Source organism: Delphinus delphis, chromosome 12, assembly GCF_949987515.2.
Source record: "Delphinus delphis chromosome 12, mDelDel1.2, whole genome shotgun sequence".
NCBI classification, from domain to species: Eukaryota; Metazoa; Chordata; class Mammalia; order Artiodactyla; family Delphinidae; genus Delphinus; species Delphinus delphis.
Window position 1 is genome coordinate 42054611 of NC_082694.2, and position 19653 is coordinate 42074263.

The window sequence follows — 19653 nt, forward strand, 5'->3', positions numbered from 1 at the left end:
GTTAAGGAATTCTTAAGTTAACTTTCCTGATATAGACAGAAGAAACTCTGCCTTTGAGATAAGATGTGCAAAAAGTTAGTGAACTCTCCTTGTCGGAATCAGATGGCTGATTACCCATTCTAGGATCAGAGGCTAAATTCCAGGCCATGAAAGGACAGATGGGATCTCCTTTTCTCTCTTGCACTCTGATCTTTTCTTCTTCTTTCCTGTCACTCCAGCACCCATAGAGACGGGGAGAAGCTGGAGGAAGGAGTCTTGCTCTCCCATCCTGCTGCATCCAGTCAGTGCCATCCCAGATGTGGTGAGTGGCAGGACTCTGTGCTCTGCAGCCTCTGGAGGAGCCGCCTGGGCTCCGTCTATCATAGCGGTGAAAAGCAGTTTTCCACCATTCGTTCTTGAGCTGATGGAAGAACAGAATCATCGAGTCATAAAACTCATCTGGATTTCAAATCCACCTTTGAGAAAAAGTAAACTGTTGTTCTTGGATGAGCCCCAGGGACCGCCGCTTAATTTCTCAGTTCATTTTCCCCTCTTAGTTTATGTACATATACGGGTCCCTCCATAGTTTCCTTATGAAAATGTGCATTTTTAATACCACAAAAGCAGGAAAAAAAAATCATTTTTTTGGTAAATATTCTTTCAGTAGAATTGCAATCAATGTAGTCAGAGCTAACAAGCAGATGGATGTATTTGAATGCCATTATCTTGTGTACAATGATATTATCTGTTTCATGAAAAATTCAGCAGTTTGGGCCGCTTTAGTGAAGGGAAGATGGAAGTAAAAAAATAGCAAGAAAAACATGATCAGACTCAGAATCCCTGAGGGGGTCCCATTGCATCATTTAGCAGGAGAATGAGCAATGCAGGAGAAGCAGTGATGGCGGAGGATCTGTCTGTGCTCCTTATGGCATTCTTGGCTTCTGGTCCCGCTCAAGCCCCGCAGCTGTAGGTGGGAGCTCCTGGGCCTGCGAAAGCATCACACCGTGACATTTTTATCATCCGTCTAAGAGAAGAAAATAAATTTGCTAACAGAATAGACCTGGCAGGCTCATACTACCTTGTCACATTCCAGACATCTCCTGGTCTGGCCAGAGCCAGAGGAAACCTAAGTGTGGGCCAGAAAGTGTGTGATGGACATGAAGTAGATTTAAGTAGTCTGGGAGAAGAATGTGGGTTTTCTAAGAGAGGTATATGTATGTTTTTTTATTGGAGATTTGAGAAATGAAAACACTTGGGCTGTAGGGGGAATGTGACCTCAGTTTTATTCTCTTTAGGCCAAGGATATATTTACATGGGCAAAATAGAGTTGAAAATTGTGCTGATTTTTTAAGATAATCTACAGAGTGACAAAAAAGAACCCAAACACAGGCCCTGCACCAAAAAAGAATGTTTTTTACAAAGTTTTCTATCACCCGATGATTGAAATACAAACTTTTTAGAGACCTCATACAAGGTGACATCTACCTATTTCTCCAAATTGGCTTATTTCCTTCTTCTCTGAATATATTCTGTGCTTTAACCCATGCCTTTTTTGGGGTGTGTGTGGGCGGACTGGAATACTCTATCTCAATATCCCAGATGGATCTGTTTGAAGTCCCATTCTTCTACAAAACATATTTCAAGTTTTCATTATTTTAGTGAGGCTTCATAGGTGACTGTTTTCTTTCCTGTATATCTATTAAGTATGGTTTGTACCATGCATTTCTCACAGAGCAGGTTTTGCCTTGTATGGTTGCTCATGACACCTTGCGTGTCCCCAGTTGGGCTGTGAGTCCCTTGAGATTAATCTTAGTGACCCCAGCATCTAACAAGCTGCCCTAAACACATTAGACAGCCAGAAAGTGTAACGTATTGGTGATGCTGATGAAGGATGGCATAATTCATGTTTTTATAACTAGATCGTGTGAATGATGACATCGTATTATTGTAGGGAATGCAACATAATAATATCACAAGGTTTCATATACATACTTTTCCTTGTCTTATTTAGAAGAACTTTTAAAAAATTTTGCTTTTGTTTATCTCTCTGGGTTATTTCAATAAAGAAAGATTGTTATGTGAATTAAGTTTTTCTAGGAAAAATAATACATGACTAACAACTTGTGTCCTCAGAGGAAATTTCAAGGAGCACAGATCATATATATGTCAAATGCACACACATGTAACTATAACATAGCATATGATAATTAAAACTGGAGTTCTTAAATTCCTTGCTTCTATTGTAGTGATACCAGGGGTATTGTATGAATAAGATTTGCTCTGGGGGAACTTAGTTCACGTTGGATTTTGAAAAACTGAAGGTAGATCTTGGAGATATGAAGGTGGGCAGGGGGAATATTTGTGACCTTTTCTAGTAGACAACTATTTCTAATATGTAGATTCCACAATCTTAATTTTCTCCTTGACCCCTTCTATGGTCTCCTGCATCTTTTCTTTTTCTTCCCAGTCTTGAGGTTTTACTTACTTTGATCCATCTCATTCTATCTTCCTTCCTTCCTTCATCTTCTATTTCTCTTAGCCAGTAATGACCATAAAATGTCACTAGATGTACTTATTTAAGTTTTATTAAAATAATATGTAATTTTAAAATCACTCTGCTGATATTACATCTGCTACATTAAAATTACAGTGTCTTTATATCTACATATTTTACTAGTAATGAAATTAACAAGAATATCTTTCATTCCAATATTAATAGCTTGAATAAAGTATATTTTAATTTTTTTACCTCTAACTGATGCATCAGAAGTGATGAAACAAAGGATTTTTCTCCATGATGAAAAATTGTCTGTTTCTATTAAAAAAATCTCTCTCTGCTGTGGGGGAAAAAATGAAGCTGGTTGTTAGATATTTTATAGAGATGTGTTTTACAGTTTATAGGTGGACAAGAGTAGTATATTTAAACTGATATAAAAGTCTAATAGAAATTATTTGAAAAGTGAAATAGCAGAAAACAATGTGTTTTTTTGGAGAATGCTAACTGTATATGGAATTTATGTAAAATTTTAGCAAATGGAAAGCACTAGAAGACAAATCACTTTAAACTGTGTAAGTCACTGTATTCTTTTATAAAGAAAGTGCATATGTTACATTGACTGAGTAGAGATAATGTGAATATAGTAGCAGAGGTATCTGTGAGCAAATGAGGAAAATAAGGGGTTTAATATTTCTTTTCTGATTTACTGACTTGTAAATAGGTTAAGGACTACATCTTTCACTTTGGCCTGGTGCATTGCACAGGGTACAGAGTACAAATGCTGACAAAATATTCTTGACTAGAAGTTGAAAATCTTCAGATTTAATGAGATTTATATTGAGAACACTGGCCAGTTTTTGCAATGACAGTTGATGATACTGGAGTATAAGATCTGCAAAAACGCAACATTTTTGTTGATGCGAATTTTAAGGAAATCTGCTCTTGTGATTTTAGCATGACTGGTGGTGAGATTGAGACTCTCATTGTTCTGGCTGAGAAGGCAATGTCTGTTTTATACTTATTGTATGCAGAGCTCCTAACACAAGGGGGTCTTTATTAAATGCCATTTTTAGGAGATATGAACTTTAAAAATAAAGATGAGCTGCTTGTTCCCGCTCTGTGAAATGTTACCTGCACTCTAAGAGAACGGAGAGTACCTTTAGACCTTGAATCAAGAACAATGTAAGTATGTTATTAAAATTCTCTATTACTATATAATAAATTGAGGAGACCATATTGGCACTGACTTGCCATTCATTTCTCTCTCAAAATGACAGCTTTCACTCTGAAGACTTGTAAGCATTGTTATCCTGCCTATCCTCACCATTATGAACAAATTAAAATTCAAGATCGAAATATTGTCATCATTCGAGAAGGCTGCCAGCTCTTTAAGAAGAGCGTATCTTTCACGATAAAGTCAGAATTTATTCTTTGGAGCAAAAAATGGCAGCTATACATTTTCCTAACTTGGTCTGATTTCACTTGTTTTCCAGAGGCCCAAGGAAGGTTAGAAAGGAAGTTATGGGATTAAAAAAAATATTTAATCTAAGTTGTAAAGGAGCTTGGAACCACACCACAAGCATCATAATTAACTTTAATAATTATAAATGTAAATGCAGACAAGCCACAAGGTTTTAATGGTGTGCCACATGCTTCTGCTAATTATTTTAGAGTTTGGACACATTCAGTGCCAGCTAATTATAAACCCTGCTATGGAAATCATCTGTTTATATTAGACTTATTGATCTCTAGTGTTTAAGCAATATGAAAAGGGAAATCTACAATGCTGGACCATCTGCTTTGTATTCCTAATTGCTTTTAAGGAATCAAATATCTAAATAGTCAGCTTTTTATATACTGGGCCTCAAACTCTTTCAAGAAACATATTGTGCAAACCCAAGTGAATTTTAAAAAAGCCTATTTGGAATGTTGCTTCCCTAACTCCTTTCAAGGATCCTCCACCCCTTACCCACATAATACCCTCCCCTAACCTTTTTGCAAGATCTCCAAAGCACCTTCTTTTCTCCTGGACCTCACAGACTGGTCGAGGTAGCTGAGACATTAGATGTTTTCCCTATTTTAATTACACCTTTTCTTTTCCTTCCTAAGAACAAGTCCTCTTCCCCACCCTACCCCACCTCCTTATGGCCATGAATAGTTATTGCAATTTCACTCAGTGGGAAGATGGCAAGGAAGAACTGTCCAGGTGAATGGTTCCCTCTTGTAGGAGGTATTTAACTTGATGGCAACTTAAATCTACTGGCATGTAGGGTAGATGCCTGGTTAGTGGGACCAGAGCAGCATTACCTCTCATCACTAGCAGGCCTGGTGGACAAGTCTTTTCTTAAGATGAGTCTTGAGATTCTGCATGGAGATTGGGTTTAAATGAAGAAAAAATTGATTTCTTAGAATGACATTGTTTGCTCCATTCGTTATTGCCTAGATGGTTATTATTTTAGTGTTCAAATAACTAGCTAAAAAACTACACATTGGGAAAGATTTCTTTTAACAATTCTTATTTACCCCTTTGAGACATTCATATTGAATCATAAAATTATTGGCTTAAAATAGTTATGACTTCTTTTATTCCTGCTGTTTACTCCTTTTAAACTAGGAGCTCCTCTTCTTAGTGTTCTACCACTCATATTTCCCACCAACAGCAACAATTAGAGGCCAATAATTAATATATATTACATATATGCTATAATACATAATAATTACTATATAGTCTTCCTAGGTTTAGGGCCCTTTATGAGCTTTTGTGAGTGATATAAAGTTAGGATTCGTTTGTAATTTCATGGAAACATTACATGATATAAATATGAAATAAAATTTTTAGCTTTTTAAGTATTTTTTTTTCTTTCAGTAATATAATGAGTTGTGAATTTTGTTCTAAGGGATCAGCGGAAGTTATCAATCATAATTACACAACTAAATACCAACACCCAAGGCTTAGAGCAGGCTGAGGTTTAATGACTAACTCCAAATAGTTGACCGGAAAGGGTCACTTACCCTAGTTATAAGAAACAAGTGCCTTTTCTGATGTTTGGGAAGAAGTTCTAGCATGTTTCATTATGCTCTAAATAAAGATTTAACTTAAAAATATCTGCTACCAACAGTAATGTGCAGTCATATATTTTGGGAAGACATTTATATGAGATATATACATACATACACAGTTTTCAAGGTTTGTTAAAATAACTAGTTATGTCAGAATGGTTATGACTTTTCTGCGGTAAATTCTCTGTAAGAAATCTGCTCCTCTGAGATATTTTATCTGCTTCTCACAAAGGTTGTATTCATTCTGTTTTTTTCTGTAGTTTTGAATGGAAGTTCTATTACCTGCTTAGGCCTTGTACCTTGGACTGCCGGCGTCTCTGAGTTTTAATATCGGCATATGTATAATTGTAGGGCAGGCCTTCTGTATAATCTGAGTTCATTCTAATCAGAGCTACAGGTTCCCTTCAGCTCTGCGGTGAAAAGAGAATATTCAAAGTCAGAAAGAAATTAGGAGCTTTCTTAAAAGGTGCTTTAAACAGCTCATGTTCCCCACGCCCTCAAAGAAAGTTACAAATCAAGAGAGCACAATTGGCAGCTACATTATCAAAGCCCTTCTGATAATGCTGCCATTTAAATTGAATAAGATTGTTTAATGGGCTTTTAAAAAGCAGCCATCCTTTGGGTCTGACACTCCAGCATGATTATCTTCCATTCCTATTTAAGATTACAACAGTCCAGTGATAATTATAACATTCATTTCTGGAGTTCAAGGGACTTGTACATGCGAATATGGAGAGAGAGATGAGCATCTTCTGTTTGTAAAAGTGGACACTAATTTGGTATTTGTGACACGTGCCGTTCCATTTTTGGCTCATACATGAGTATCTTCTACATGAGTGTCTTCTCTCCAGGTCTTTCTTGCCACCAGCAAGTTGTGACAGTTTTCTATGGATTGACTTTATGATATTGCTTTTATGGACATGAAAAATATAAAAGTAAAAAATTTGTTATATTTTATTTTCAGTAAATTGAGATTTCAAAGATGCAGTTTGCCCATTTCTCATTGTCATTTAACAGAACTCCAAAATTCTTAGCATTAAACTCACACATGTCCCTATTCCTCTCAATTTGTCCCTAAAAAGCAAGCATTCTTGTTACTAGGTGCTTTTTTTTTTTTTTTTTTAAATCTAGGACCAAAGACAATGTTTGATATATAGGAGAGCTTCAAAAAATTTTTAAGTGTTGTTGAATGGATAATTTTAACAAATATTTAAATGCCCATCAAAGTTCTTTCTTAAATCAGCTAGTAAAAAGTAAAGAATTATTAGGCTGAGCCATATGGAACTGCATTTTTGTAGGTAAAAAAACAGTTGAGTATCACCTATTTCTGGGGTTCAACTTAATACTTTCTAATACAGTAGCCACCTCCCTCTTGTATTTTCTTGGTACATGAAAATGTTTTTGTTTTTAAAAAATGGAATCAAGCAGTTCTTTCTGTTTTAACTATAGTAATGCAATGAGGGAGCCAAATGTGGTGGGATCCATTTTTTAGCTGAAAATATGACTTTTATTGATTAACTATTTTATTAGCACATAAAATGGGAAATTTGATATATGCTCACAGAGTTTTAATTTTGACAATTATTGAACTAATTGCTTTACAGACTCTATATTACATACATTACATGTGGGTTTGATATCAAAGTCACTTTTCTTTCTAGTAAGACCTTTCACAGGCCACCTGGGATTTCCCTCCAATGAGGAATACCCCTCTCAGGCTTGAGTTGTGTTGTGTTGTGTTGTTTCATTCTGTCTCATCGAAATCCTATAGGATCACCTACCTACCTGTCCACCTTTCAGACTGTTAGCAGTCTTCTTATTGAGTTTACAGAAGAAATCCACAGATTAATGGTGAGATCTGTAACCTTTCCTACAGACATTTGGAAGAGAGGGATAAACTGTGAAATAATCTGCAGTAATGGTTTAAGTTTCATATGTCATGTTCCCCAGATTTTAGCTATCAGTGGATGCACTGCTTCATAAAAGGCGTTTTCAAAATGTGTTTTAAGTTGTATTACATATTTTCCATCCTACCCTGGCTTCAAGATAGACTAGTCATGCCTAGGAATTATTGGACATTTGGATTTATTAGCTTAAAATATACTCCCCAGGAACTCATACTTTGAAACTAGTGTGGCTGCTGTTTTCTCACACATTCTAAATTTTGGATAACAATTGTCTGAATACTAATCACCTAAAAGGGGTTAAATATTATCAGAATGTTACATTTTAAGTTCATTGAATGTTCATCTCATGTTTTTTCTTTGTAAATTACGTATAACGATTGTCTTTTTAAAAATTTATTTATGTTTGGCTGCGTTGGGTCTTCGTTGCTGCGTGCGGGCTTTCTCTAGTTGCAGCGAGCGGGGGCCACTCTTCGATGCGGTGTGCAGGCTTCTCATTGCAGTAGCTTCTCTTGTGCGCACGGGCTCCACAGCGCAGGCTGAGTAGTTGTGGCGCACAGGCGTAGTTGCTCCATGGCATATGGGATCTTCCTGGACCAAGGATCAAGCCCGTGTTCCCTGCATTGGCAGGTGGATTCTTAACCACTGTGCCACCAGGGAAGTCCCATGATTGTCTTTTATTCTTCATTTCTATAGTGAAATAATTTAAACCCTTAACCCTGATTGGCGTTAATAATGTTACTAACTTCAGTTTTCAGAGTGAAAAGCCATTAGGGGGCAAATGGAAACTCAGTAAATTTCTTTCAGTGAGGCCTGAATCTCCTTGTGTGAGAATCCAGTCAGTCCCTAGTGAGGCTGCGATGTCCTCCAAATATACAAAACATAGGATGAGATAATTGAATTTGGCCTCTGGGGTTCTAAAAATACCATAACCTGGGACTGCATGGTATCCTCAAAGGATCAGGGCAAGATCTCCACTCATGTAACTCACATAATCCTCATTTTTCAAGCCCTATCCACTTTTGCATTAGAATCCCAGAAATAGCACTTTTCAGGTAGTGAAAACACACATACTGTCCTCCTCTATTTTTTTGAAGTAAGCACAATAAGGAAGGAATGGTCGTGCCATGTTACAGTATTTCTTTTATTTTACTACAACAGAAGCTCCCATACTAAAATTTGAGTTTCTGACAAACATTGTGAAAGAGTCAAGATATTAAACTCCCGTAGGTCAAGAGGAGCTTGGGCTGGCCCCCACTTGTAGTGGGGCTTATGAGGAGCTCTAATTAGGGTTCAAAAGATGAAATCAGGCAATTCATGTTAACATTTGGTTCATCGAATAAGTCTTTTTTGGGGGGAACAAATAGGGATGTCTTAGAGTCTTAAAGTGAACATTAGAAACTAAACTTTCATTTTCTTTGATTACATGGTGGAAAGGATTAAAATTCTCTATGTAGATCACTGAAGTTTTATCATATAAGATGACCTTAGGAACTGTCATCTCCCTTGAATTTATACAAAGAATTCAAAGTAAAGGTTTTCTAGGTTACACTTCTTTTTTCAACCCTTTGTCCTGTCAGCTCAGTCCTTGATATCTTCATCTGCCGACATGCCCAGATGTGCAGTGAATGTTGATTTGAGCTGGCCCCTCAACCCCTCCCTGCTGGTGTCATTAAAACCAGGGAGGCTGCGGCCCCCCTGGCATCTTTGGCACGGCTTGGCTTTACACTGCGGACTAAATTATTGATGAAGAGCACTTCTGTCGCAGTGTGTTTTACCCACCTTTAAATGAAACAGTGCGGATTGAGCTGTCACTGCCTCTTCACTCCCTGCAACTTCTACATGACATTTATGATGTGGTTCAGATTGCACCGCAGCAATTAATTTCCAGTGGAGTCTGCACTCAGAGTGAAGATCCCTGACAATTACCGAGGGCTGGTTTCTCAGTGAGCACATGGCACACTCATCGATACTGTACACAAAAGAAACACATCAAAATATATGGAAAAGGGTCTCTGGGATTTGTGATCCTTTCCTCCTCCTCAGATCTAGTTCTGGATTCCAGGACTTTGTTTTCATAGCGTATATTTGGTTCTCCTCTGTATTTTTCTGAAAAGATGGGTGGACTTACCTTCCCGGCATTTATTTTACAGATGCCTACCAAAATTTTATAAAATTTCGTGGGCTACAATATATGTTTATTCTAGATGAAGCTTTTGTCTGCTTGTTTTTGCCAGTAAAATATTCTTTGATATTTGCATTCAGTTATTCAGGTGATTCTGTGACCCTGATGTGTTTTTCGATTCATCCTGCGAATGAAATAAGCAGCACATGTATGCATATATGTGTGTCTGTGCATGTGTATATGTGTACTTAAGTCTGTATAGGCATATGTGTGTGTGTTGTGTGTGTGTATATATACATGCATATTTTTCAAAGGATACAATAAATATTTCCAAGTATGTGAAATTTAATGTTTGATTAGTTATTATAAAGGATTATTTTTTACCTGTTTCTTTTAAAAAATTATAAAAATTCAGATTAACCTGGGGAAAACAGTTTTCATTATATAAGATTTTAAAAGGCAGGCAGTTTTAATATTTTTGAGAATATGGGATGATATCAACCTAGGATAGTCATATAATTTAAAAAATCCTTAAAAGGATTTTAATGAATAGATTAAAAAATATTTGTAATTAGCCTATCTATTATTCTGAAGGCTTGAATATAAATTATTCTCTTAAATAAATATTTCCTCTGGCCTCTTGTTTGCAGTATTAACTTCTATAGTCAACTTTTTCCTCTTTGGCAGACTTCTCTTTTGTCTAAACTGCCTCATACTCAGCAAGGGTGTATTGTGAATTAATGAGTTTTTAATTTTCAACTTAGTTCTCATTTAAATACCACTGCTTCAGAGCCAGTGGTTAAAATGTAGCAGGCAAAGTGGAGTCATTTCATGCTGTGGTACTTCTGAGAAGCAGCTGCATCATTCTTTATTGCAAAGGCACCATTTAGCTAGGCGTTGAGGAGTGAGGGCTTTCAGTGGTGAACTTCACACAGGATTCAGGGAACAGTTTGTGTACTAGGAGATTTTAATTTGACAGGATATATAATGTATCAATCAGGTAACTGAGGAGTCTGGATGACTCCAAGAAGCAACACCAGAACCTTAATGAAAATCCAAACTGTGGATCAAAAGGCATTTTATATGCCATTATTCACCCTCATGTGCCCCTGTCCCCAGTACATACACACTTTTACGTTTGTCTAGTGAAGTGGGCCAAAGAACAGGAGAGTACTTACTGCGTTTTCCTTACTCAAATCTGATGTTTTCCAGCCCTGTTGAAATCAAGATAAATAGAAGATGAAGTATCTCTTAGAATTCAGAATTTGACCTCATTCTTGTTTATCTTTCAGGCTATTTATTGTACTAAATCACCCTTTCTGTACTTCGAGAGATGACAGTTCAACAAGATAGATTTCAATAAAGAAATCCCATCTTGGTATTACCTGCTCTTGCCTCCAATAATATGTACATTTTAGATAAAGAAGAATGTAGTCATTTTGGCCTATCATGTGGCCTATCATTTGGTCCAAACAGAACAAACAAACAAACCCCAGATTGCTTTTGATCAGGATGTTTTGGGCAGACTTGTACACGCACTTATATTTGTATATACACAATAAGTTGATAATGGCGGTGCTCTTTAGAGATATATTTCAACAAATTGTACCTCTTTGACCTAAGAGATGTATGAGAAGGTTTTGAGACACTGGAAAAACATTTTAATTATGATATATATAAAAATGATGATACATTTTTTGAGCACTTAACTATATTTACTAGCCCCTGTGCAATGACATTATCTTCTTGACTCTCACAATGACTTTTGAGGCACTCTCATTATTCTCATTTGATATGTGAAAAAAAGCAAGGCTTTCCTCAAAGTTGTATGATTTGTTCAAGGCCAGAGAGCCAGTTAGTACCAAAGTCAGTACTCTATGCTAGGTCTTCCTGACAGTCCAACCTCTTATTGGTTTACTATATTTGATTCTTTGGTGGGTAACTTTATTCTTTACTTTATATGATTCTTAATTTCTAAAATTAATTTTACTTATGCAGAAAAAATTTGGTTAAGCTAGTCCAGTCACCAGTTCTTTTTTTGTCATTTTAGTTTGAATCTAGGGCTCATTCTTTGCCTCTCTCTTACGTAATACAGACAGTGGTGAGCCTTTGCCTACTACCAATGGGTGGATAAACATGTGATCAGTTGACACTTGCAAAACTACACAGTTCATACTTCAATGTGTTTGTTAGAGTTTTTTTTTTTTTTTTTTTTACATAGAGAAAAATGAAAGCAAAAAGTGGTAAGCTTAGATTATGTGGTTAGTTATATAAATGATTTACACTAAAATCACTGAATTTAATATTTAGCTAATTAAACTCTTTTCCTTTACATCCCCAATAAGTCATGGGCCTGTAAGACTTTCCTTTTCCCTTCTCATTTAATAATTCCTTCCACCCACGTTGTATCTCTTTGACTCACTTATTTGGGGACCCTGAATCAGACAACTGAGGTTTTCTAAAATGATGTTCCTGAGGTCTTCTAAAATGAATTTGGCAAAGACTGGGAGACATCCAGTGAATCATCTTCAAACTGTTGTGTTTCTCGTTGGCCCATAGCCACAGAGTTGTTAGTGCAATGTTTTCTCAATGGATTGAAGTTGTTAATATGAAAAATAAGTAAATGTATTTACTTGTTACAGGTGGAATATCTGGCTGTTTTAAGGGATGTAATATATTATCCAGAAAAGCAAAACCCTCATAGGTATAGCAGTATGATATAGTGGAAAGGGATGGAATCTGAGTGTAAAGACCTGAGTCTACCTCAAAGATATTCTAGTTACTTGCTCTATAATTCCAAGCAGATCAGATAACATCTGAAATTGTTTCACCATCTGTAAAATGGGGATAATTTCACCTGACATTACCAATTCTCAGGTTATTAGAGTTTCAATAGCCAAGGTATGGAAACAATCTAAGTGTTCATTGATGGATGAATGGGTAAAGAAAATGTGGCATGTATATGTATGTGTGTATGTGTGTGTGTGTATGTGTCTGTACAAACAATAGAATGTTACTCAGCTATAAAAAAAACTCTTGCCATGTGTGACTACATCTACGGACCTTGAGGTCATTATGCTAGGTGAAATAAGTCAGAGAAAGACAAACACTGTGTGGTCTCTCTTATATGTAGAATCTAAAAAACAAAACAAAACCCCCAGCCCCCCAAAACTCTACCAAGCTCATAGGTACAGAGAACAGATTGGTGGTTGGCAGAGGTGAGGGCTGGAGGGGTGGGAGATATGGGTGAACTGAGTCTTAAGAAATAGTGGATATTTTATATTAAATTAGAGGGCATTGGATTCTAAACTTATGGAGTTTAAAGAATCTTTTCTAATTCCAACAGCTACTTTGCAACTGTAGTAAATAACTAAATGTCTAAGTTGAAATGTTTTTTTCCCCTACATATAAGAACAAATACTAAAGAAAGTTAACCCATATCAGTGTAGCTTTAATTAGAGGAAAGACAGTAATAGATGAGAAAAGATGTTGGATAATCTTAATCTGGTATATCTAGTGCTTCCATTGTATGTTTCATCATTTTGAAATGATTTAACCTCACTTATCTTTAATTGCCTTAAAAAAAGGAGATAATGTCTGTGGAAAACATTTTCAGTAGTAAGCTGCTAGACAAGTATCAAGTCACAATCACTAGAACTCTCTATATATGTTGTACGTGATATATCCATCTATAATATCAAGCTCAAAGAAGGAGGAGAGTTGTACCAGTTTAGGATTGTGTTTAGCCTCATGACAGAGAATTCAAATTAGATTGACTCAGGAAAGATAGAATTTATATAAAAGAAAGAGCAGGGGTTGCAGTCCAACATAGTTATAGTGTCTCTATCCTGTCTTCAGGGATCCAGTCTCCTTCTCTCTTTCTGCTCTGCCATCTTTAGCTCATGACTTCAATCCTCAGTGTCACCTTATAGCCTACAATTGACTAGTAGAGGTCTAATCATTACCTCTGTGTTCCAGGAAGGGAGTAGGAGAAAGAGGGGCGAAGGGCCAAAAGGGCCAAAAAAAGGAGGACTAGGGGAAGGTCAAAGAGAGTTAGCCCGTTATAAACAACGTTCCTAGAGCACCACCCCATGATTACTGCCTGTAATTCATTATGAGGCTGGGAATGTTTTCTTCTAGCTGGGTATATTTTGGAGTTCTCTTGGTGAATGAGAACCAGATTGTGGTATTGTGTAGGCAACCAGTGGCCTATGCTTTTGGACTATATGTGATTTGGATTATCTCTATGGTAGGCTATGTGAACTAAAATTCAAGGTCCATAGTTATTTGATATAATGGTGGTAACTTTTAAAAGTTGTTAATAATTTTAGCGTATTGAATCAACTTACCCTAATTCTCTCCAGCCTGGATTTTTTTTCCAGTTACCATTTGTTATTTTACTAAGAAAGCTTTGTCTAGAAAAATTGCATTTATACTTTTATTATGTTATCTTGGTTGCACTATAATCATGTTTGGGTTAGGGTAACAAACGTGCGTTATGAAATAAGAATCAGCCCTTTTTCAGTTTTCCGGAAAATTATATGGATTTTTAAGAACCAAGTTTAACATGGGATATTTGGGTAGTTCTGCCAGCCTTTGAGGAGGCCTATAGTTAACTAGTAACTTTACCTGAACTTATTTTCTCAAAACTTACTTCAGAAAAACCTTTAGAAACTCCACTAAATAAAATGAGTCAGTACAGATAAGTGAGTGAATACATGTAAAACGCTTTGAACAGTGCTTTGCATAAAAGTAACTTCATAGCAGTAGCTTTATGTTGCATTAGTTTTAGTGTTAAAATGGCATTTATTAATAAATATACTGATGCTTTTTAAAGAGAGGGTTAATAAAAGATGGAGGGAAATACTTTCTCCTTCCAGGCTTTATAGGGTAGAAAAATATTGATCAATCTTTACATTATTCGATAATGAAGTTTCTACAAAGAGTATTCAATCCATTCCCCTCTATCCCATTCTCCAAATAAAAAAAAAATCAATATACTTACTACATAGAGTTATAATTAGGTAATGTGTAGAGAAATTCTCCTTGTAGCATGCATAATGGTTATTGCCGTGTTTTTTGTTTGCCCAACGTGGGAAGTTCCAATCTCCATGGGTTGAATTACTCCTTTCTGTGAGTCTTGGCAGGCAGAATCACACTTCTCACTACAGACACTGTACGATCCAGTGTCTCCCCATTCTCAGTGATTGAAAGTGTGGATACGTGTCTGAGGTACCATCAACTGGATGCTCCAACGTGGGATTTTGAATCTGGATGATGATGTAAAGATGCCGGCCTTGGGGACTGACCATGGTGCTTTAGTAGAGTGAAGGCAAGTTCAGACTACCCCTGTGGTGTGACATGGTGGTGTTCTCTGACGTTCAGATTACCCTGTGGTGTGACATGGTGGTGTTCTCTGAAGTTCAGACTACCCCTGTGGTGTGACATGGTGGTGTTCTCTGATGCCCGCCACCTACCTCCTATGGTTTCTGTGTACTTTCCCAGATAATTCTTCAGTTGGCCTATCAATTCCATGAGCCTCCATATATCCTTCCAGCCAAAGCTGACTTCTGTTACTTGCAACTGAGGACCTTGATTAGATCAACATGCACCAAACCCCTGAGAAAAAGAAATACTAAAAATATAGGAGACATGAGAAATGAGAGCTTCTTTTTGAGTAGACATTATAATTCAGTGGAATGGGGAAGTATTAGGAGTAATAACACTGTGTTAGTTTTTCTTATCTCTTTCTGATTATATTTTTAGAAAATGTGAACGACACCCATAGTTTGGAAGTCCCTTTTTCATGAATTACTTTGCATGTTAAAAGTGTCATTTTCTTTGGTATATTCAGGCAAACCTAAAGGAACTACACCTATTTGTTTTAAAGTATTAGTGGAGAAATAGTGCCAAATAGGCATTTCCTTCAATTCTGCTGGTAATGTGGCTAATGTACATAACAGTTGTCTGCTTTCCCGTGAGAAAGAGAAATGAGCTTTGGATCTGAAAGTTGAACCTTCTTTTAATGACAGATTTTCCTACTCAGAGTGGAGGCAAGTGTTTTGTTGTTGTTGTTTGTTTGTTTTTGTCATCCTGGCTGATTTTTCACTTTTGCTGGCTTTCTACAGGACAGCTGGGAGAGATTGCTATAGAACTAATTAATTAATAGTCTGACAGACAAATTGAACCAAATGCCTGAAGAATTTAGAGAATTGTTCATGTGCTCTTAGAAGACATAACAAAGTCTAGAAACATGTAGATAGCATTATTATACTAACAAATACGTAAGGGAATTTTCTTGCTTATTTAATCCAAATTAGTCTATTTAAGACTGTTAGTGTTAAGCTCTCTTCCAGACTACATCTCAGTTACCTTGATGTGTTGGTAGATGCGAAGAGTTATGTGTGAAATGTTACCTGTGAGGGAAGCACTGTTCTTTCATAGACCTCTGTTGTCTCTGAGCAAGCAACCACAAGGGAGAAATAAGGGTCATGTGTCACGTATGCATAGCCAAAGTGTAGAAGATTTATAACGTAGTGCATAGGTAGATACAGTAGTGTTCTTGACCAACCCGGCAAACTGTCCTTGAATATGTCTGAGGTTTCACATTTTAAAAATACTTCAGGGCTTCCCTGGTGGCGCAGTGGTTGAGAGTCCGCCTGCCGATGCAGGGAACACGGGTTCGTGCCGCGGTCCGGGAAGATCCTACATGCCGCGGAGCGGCTGGGCCCGTGAGCCATGGCCGCTGAGCCTGCGCGTCCGGAGCCTGTGCTCCGCAACGGGACAGGCCACGGCAGTGAGAGGCACGCGTACCGCAAAAACAAACAGACAAACAAACAAAAACTTCAAAGAGAGAAAGAGACAAACACATGCTGTCTCTGAACAACGGGGTAGCATTCTCTGAATTCACAAACATACTGACTGCTCATCCTGTTCTCTCGGGAGAGTGAGGTGGGAATTTCCATACTTTGCCTTCGAGGCACTTTCAAAGCCATTTCCTGCTATAATTCATATACCGTTGGCTTAAGAGACATATGTCTCTAATATCAGTAAGCCTGTGTAGTGGATTTGCTGATTTAAGGAAAAGAAGAACGTAGAATAAAAAAGAAAGAACTTAGGTTCTCATTTGAGATGAGTCTTTGTACTTCAGAGTGCAGAATGATAGGACAGAGCATCTATTTGCTACATCCCGTACCACGGAGATAAGTAATATACCTTACCCTGACTGGCGGACTTGCACTTGTTATAATTTCAAGTTTCTTTATAGCTTGATGCTGTTCTGAGGTCTCTCTGATTAGGAACAAGCTAAAGATATTTTAGCATTTCTCATAAAGGTGCTTGATCCTGAAGAGTTAATAGTTGATAGAAGAATGAATGATGCAGAATGTTCTGGCAAAATGTTGTTTTTCTCTTCACAGAAGCCGACTGCACTTTGCCATTGGTATCTACTAAGTAGTAGTTTTATTTCTGAGCACTAACATTCTGCTAGTTGTGGTCTATGTAGTAGAATACTACTAGAGTGATATTCCCCCCCACCACTTCTCATGATCTTTTGATAGAGCTCATATTGCAAATATGATAAAGATTTTTTCCTTTGCAGATTTTTAAAAACCCTATAGCTTTTCCCTCCCACTTAGACCACGATCTAATCTTAGGTTCAAAGAATGAATTTTCTGAAGTATGCATTGACTTCCAAACTGCTCCGTACTGCCCTTAAGTTGCTGTTCTTGGAGACTGTCCATTTTCCACACTCAGAATTCTTGGCAGCATATGCAACAAAGCTGAAAACCTTTGGAGTCATTCTTGTCTTTCCTTTATCACCCTCACATGCAGTCATTTGCTTTATCCTTTTGATTTTACCTTCTAATGCCTCACATGACCCACCTGTGTTTTCCATTCAGCCATTGTTTCTATATATGTTCCCGTAACTTATCTGGAGTTTCAGATGCTCCTAACTGAATTCTTTGTATCTTTTTCTACTGACTCCAAAGCATATTATCGCTAGATTGAGGTTCTTAAAACCTAGATCTGCACCTATTGACTCACTGATTAAAACACAGTTTATTACAGCTCCAGATATTCCAGGCTTATCTCCAACTCTTCCCCTCCTGCCCCTGCCCTTGGGGCTAATTGAGATAATTGATTTTCTCTGAACATTGTCTATAATCTCCCACCTCCATGTTTTATCCATGTTGTTACCTCCCACTAGAGTGTTCTTTCTCTTCATTGTTCCTCTTAAATTTCTTATACAACTGTCAGTCCTGTGTAAATTGTAACCTCTGTCATGAAGACTTCCTGATGACCGTAACTGGAGGCTACCTTTACGTCCTTCTTTGAATTCCCATAGATGCGCTACTAACAATCCTATGCCATCTACTCTGTCTCAGGAATCATTGTACTTGTCACCCTCCTTCCTCTATTGTGAGTCTTCAAAGGCAAGAACTCTTTGTTCTTGTATTTGTCTCTCCTACATTTTCTAACTTCATGCATTTCGTATTGTAGGAGCTCAGGTATTCATTAAATAGAATTCTTGATGATCTAGGGAAAAAAGAACATTCCTTTTAAGTCACTTGACCCAGTATTAACATAAAACTCTATGACTACTTTGTTTATTTTAGGAGTATAGGTTTTCCATGGGGTCCCATCAGGCAAAGGTATATGAAATGAAACAAAAATATTAGACAAAAGAGACTGTTGTGGATTCAGTTTCTATTACCTTGCTGCATATAACTAACTGTACCCTTGGATTATCTCTATTTGTGACCCACAGGTCAGAATATATCATGGTCCTCATAATAATTTTGATCAGTTTGATAGCAGAGACTTTGTTATGGGACTGTGTATATTAAAAATGCTTTCCTACATATCACATACATTTTCCTCCTGTCTTTCGAAGGAAGAGTTGTTCCTATGCCTTTCCACGATTAATGCCACCATCTGTGCATTTTTTTTTAAAAAACCTCATTCCTTTCTGTCTGTTCCGAGACTTAGCACCATAAAGTCTTTCTTCTCTCACAAGTCTTTAAATTCTTCCTCTTTCCACTAACTGCTTCCTTTCAGCCAAAAAAATGTGCTCAAGTCTTCACTTATTTCAACCACAGTTTCCCCTGGTTACTATCATACTTTCCTTATTTCCAGCACCACCAAACTTCCTGAAAACAAAGTGTATCCTGGGTTCCTCCAGTCTTCTCCTCTGCATTTGTTCACTAGGGTTGGGTTCTACATTATTTCCCCACTGATACTTCTTTTGAAAAAAATCTTTCACTTTTTATGTCAAGGCATCTCTTCAGTTCCATCTCAAATACTTTATGTTATTTTGAGAAAATTAACCAAAGCTTTCTCAAAATTCTTCTTTCTTCTTGTGTTGAATGGATCTAATGTTTGAGCTGTTATGTAAGTACCTTAATTGGTATTCCTTTATTCACAGGTTCCTCCCTCAAATTTATACTTCTTAATATAATGAGTTGAATTTTTCTAAAAAAAAATCATGGATCATTGTGTTCTTGTAGCTCCATAAAATCAGCCTCTTCAGTGGTATCAGAGCTCTCCATATTACTTTGATATGTCTCTAGCCTCCTTGAACCGCTTGCTCTTTCCTAAATGTCCATGAAGCATTTTGCTCCACGCCCTTTCTCTGTATTATCATTTTTCTGTGGAAGGTAGTCACTAACATGGCTTCACTAACATGAATACCTCCTGCTATTCACACCCTTGTGTAATCCCCTCACCTTGAGTGTGGGCTGGATTTAGTGAATTGATTATAATGAATAGAATGTGGCAGAACTGATATGATGTCAACTCTGAGATTGTTATAAATGATGACTTTCTGCTTTGGGTCAACTTGCTCTCTTTGTCTCTCTGTCTTTCTCAGATCTATCAGAAATAATGACTTTCTGCTTTGGGTCGACTTGCTCTCTTTGTCTCTCTGTCTTTCTCAGATCTCACTCTGAGAAAGCCAGGTGCCTTGTCATAGGTATCCTTATGGAAAGGCCAAGGCTAACTAATATCCATGTGAATAATCTTGGAAGTGAAAGCTTTCAGGTGAGACTACAGCTCCAACCAACAGCTTGATTGCAATCTAATGAGAT

At 37.1% G+C, this 19653-nt stretch overlaps 1 pseudogene; it reads left to right on the plus strand.

Moving 5' to 3' along the window:
* The first annotated feature begins 877 nt into the window (after positions 1 to 877).
* Positions 878 to 19653, plus strand: part of LOC138414226 (tigger transposable element-derived protein 1-like) — a 157606-nt pseudogene continuing 138830 nt past the window's right edge.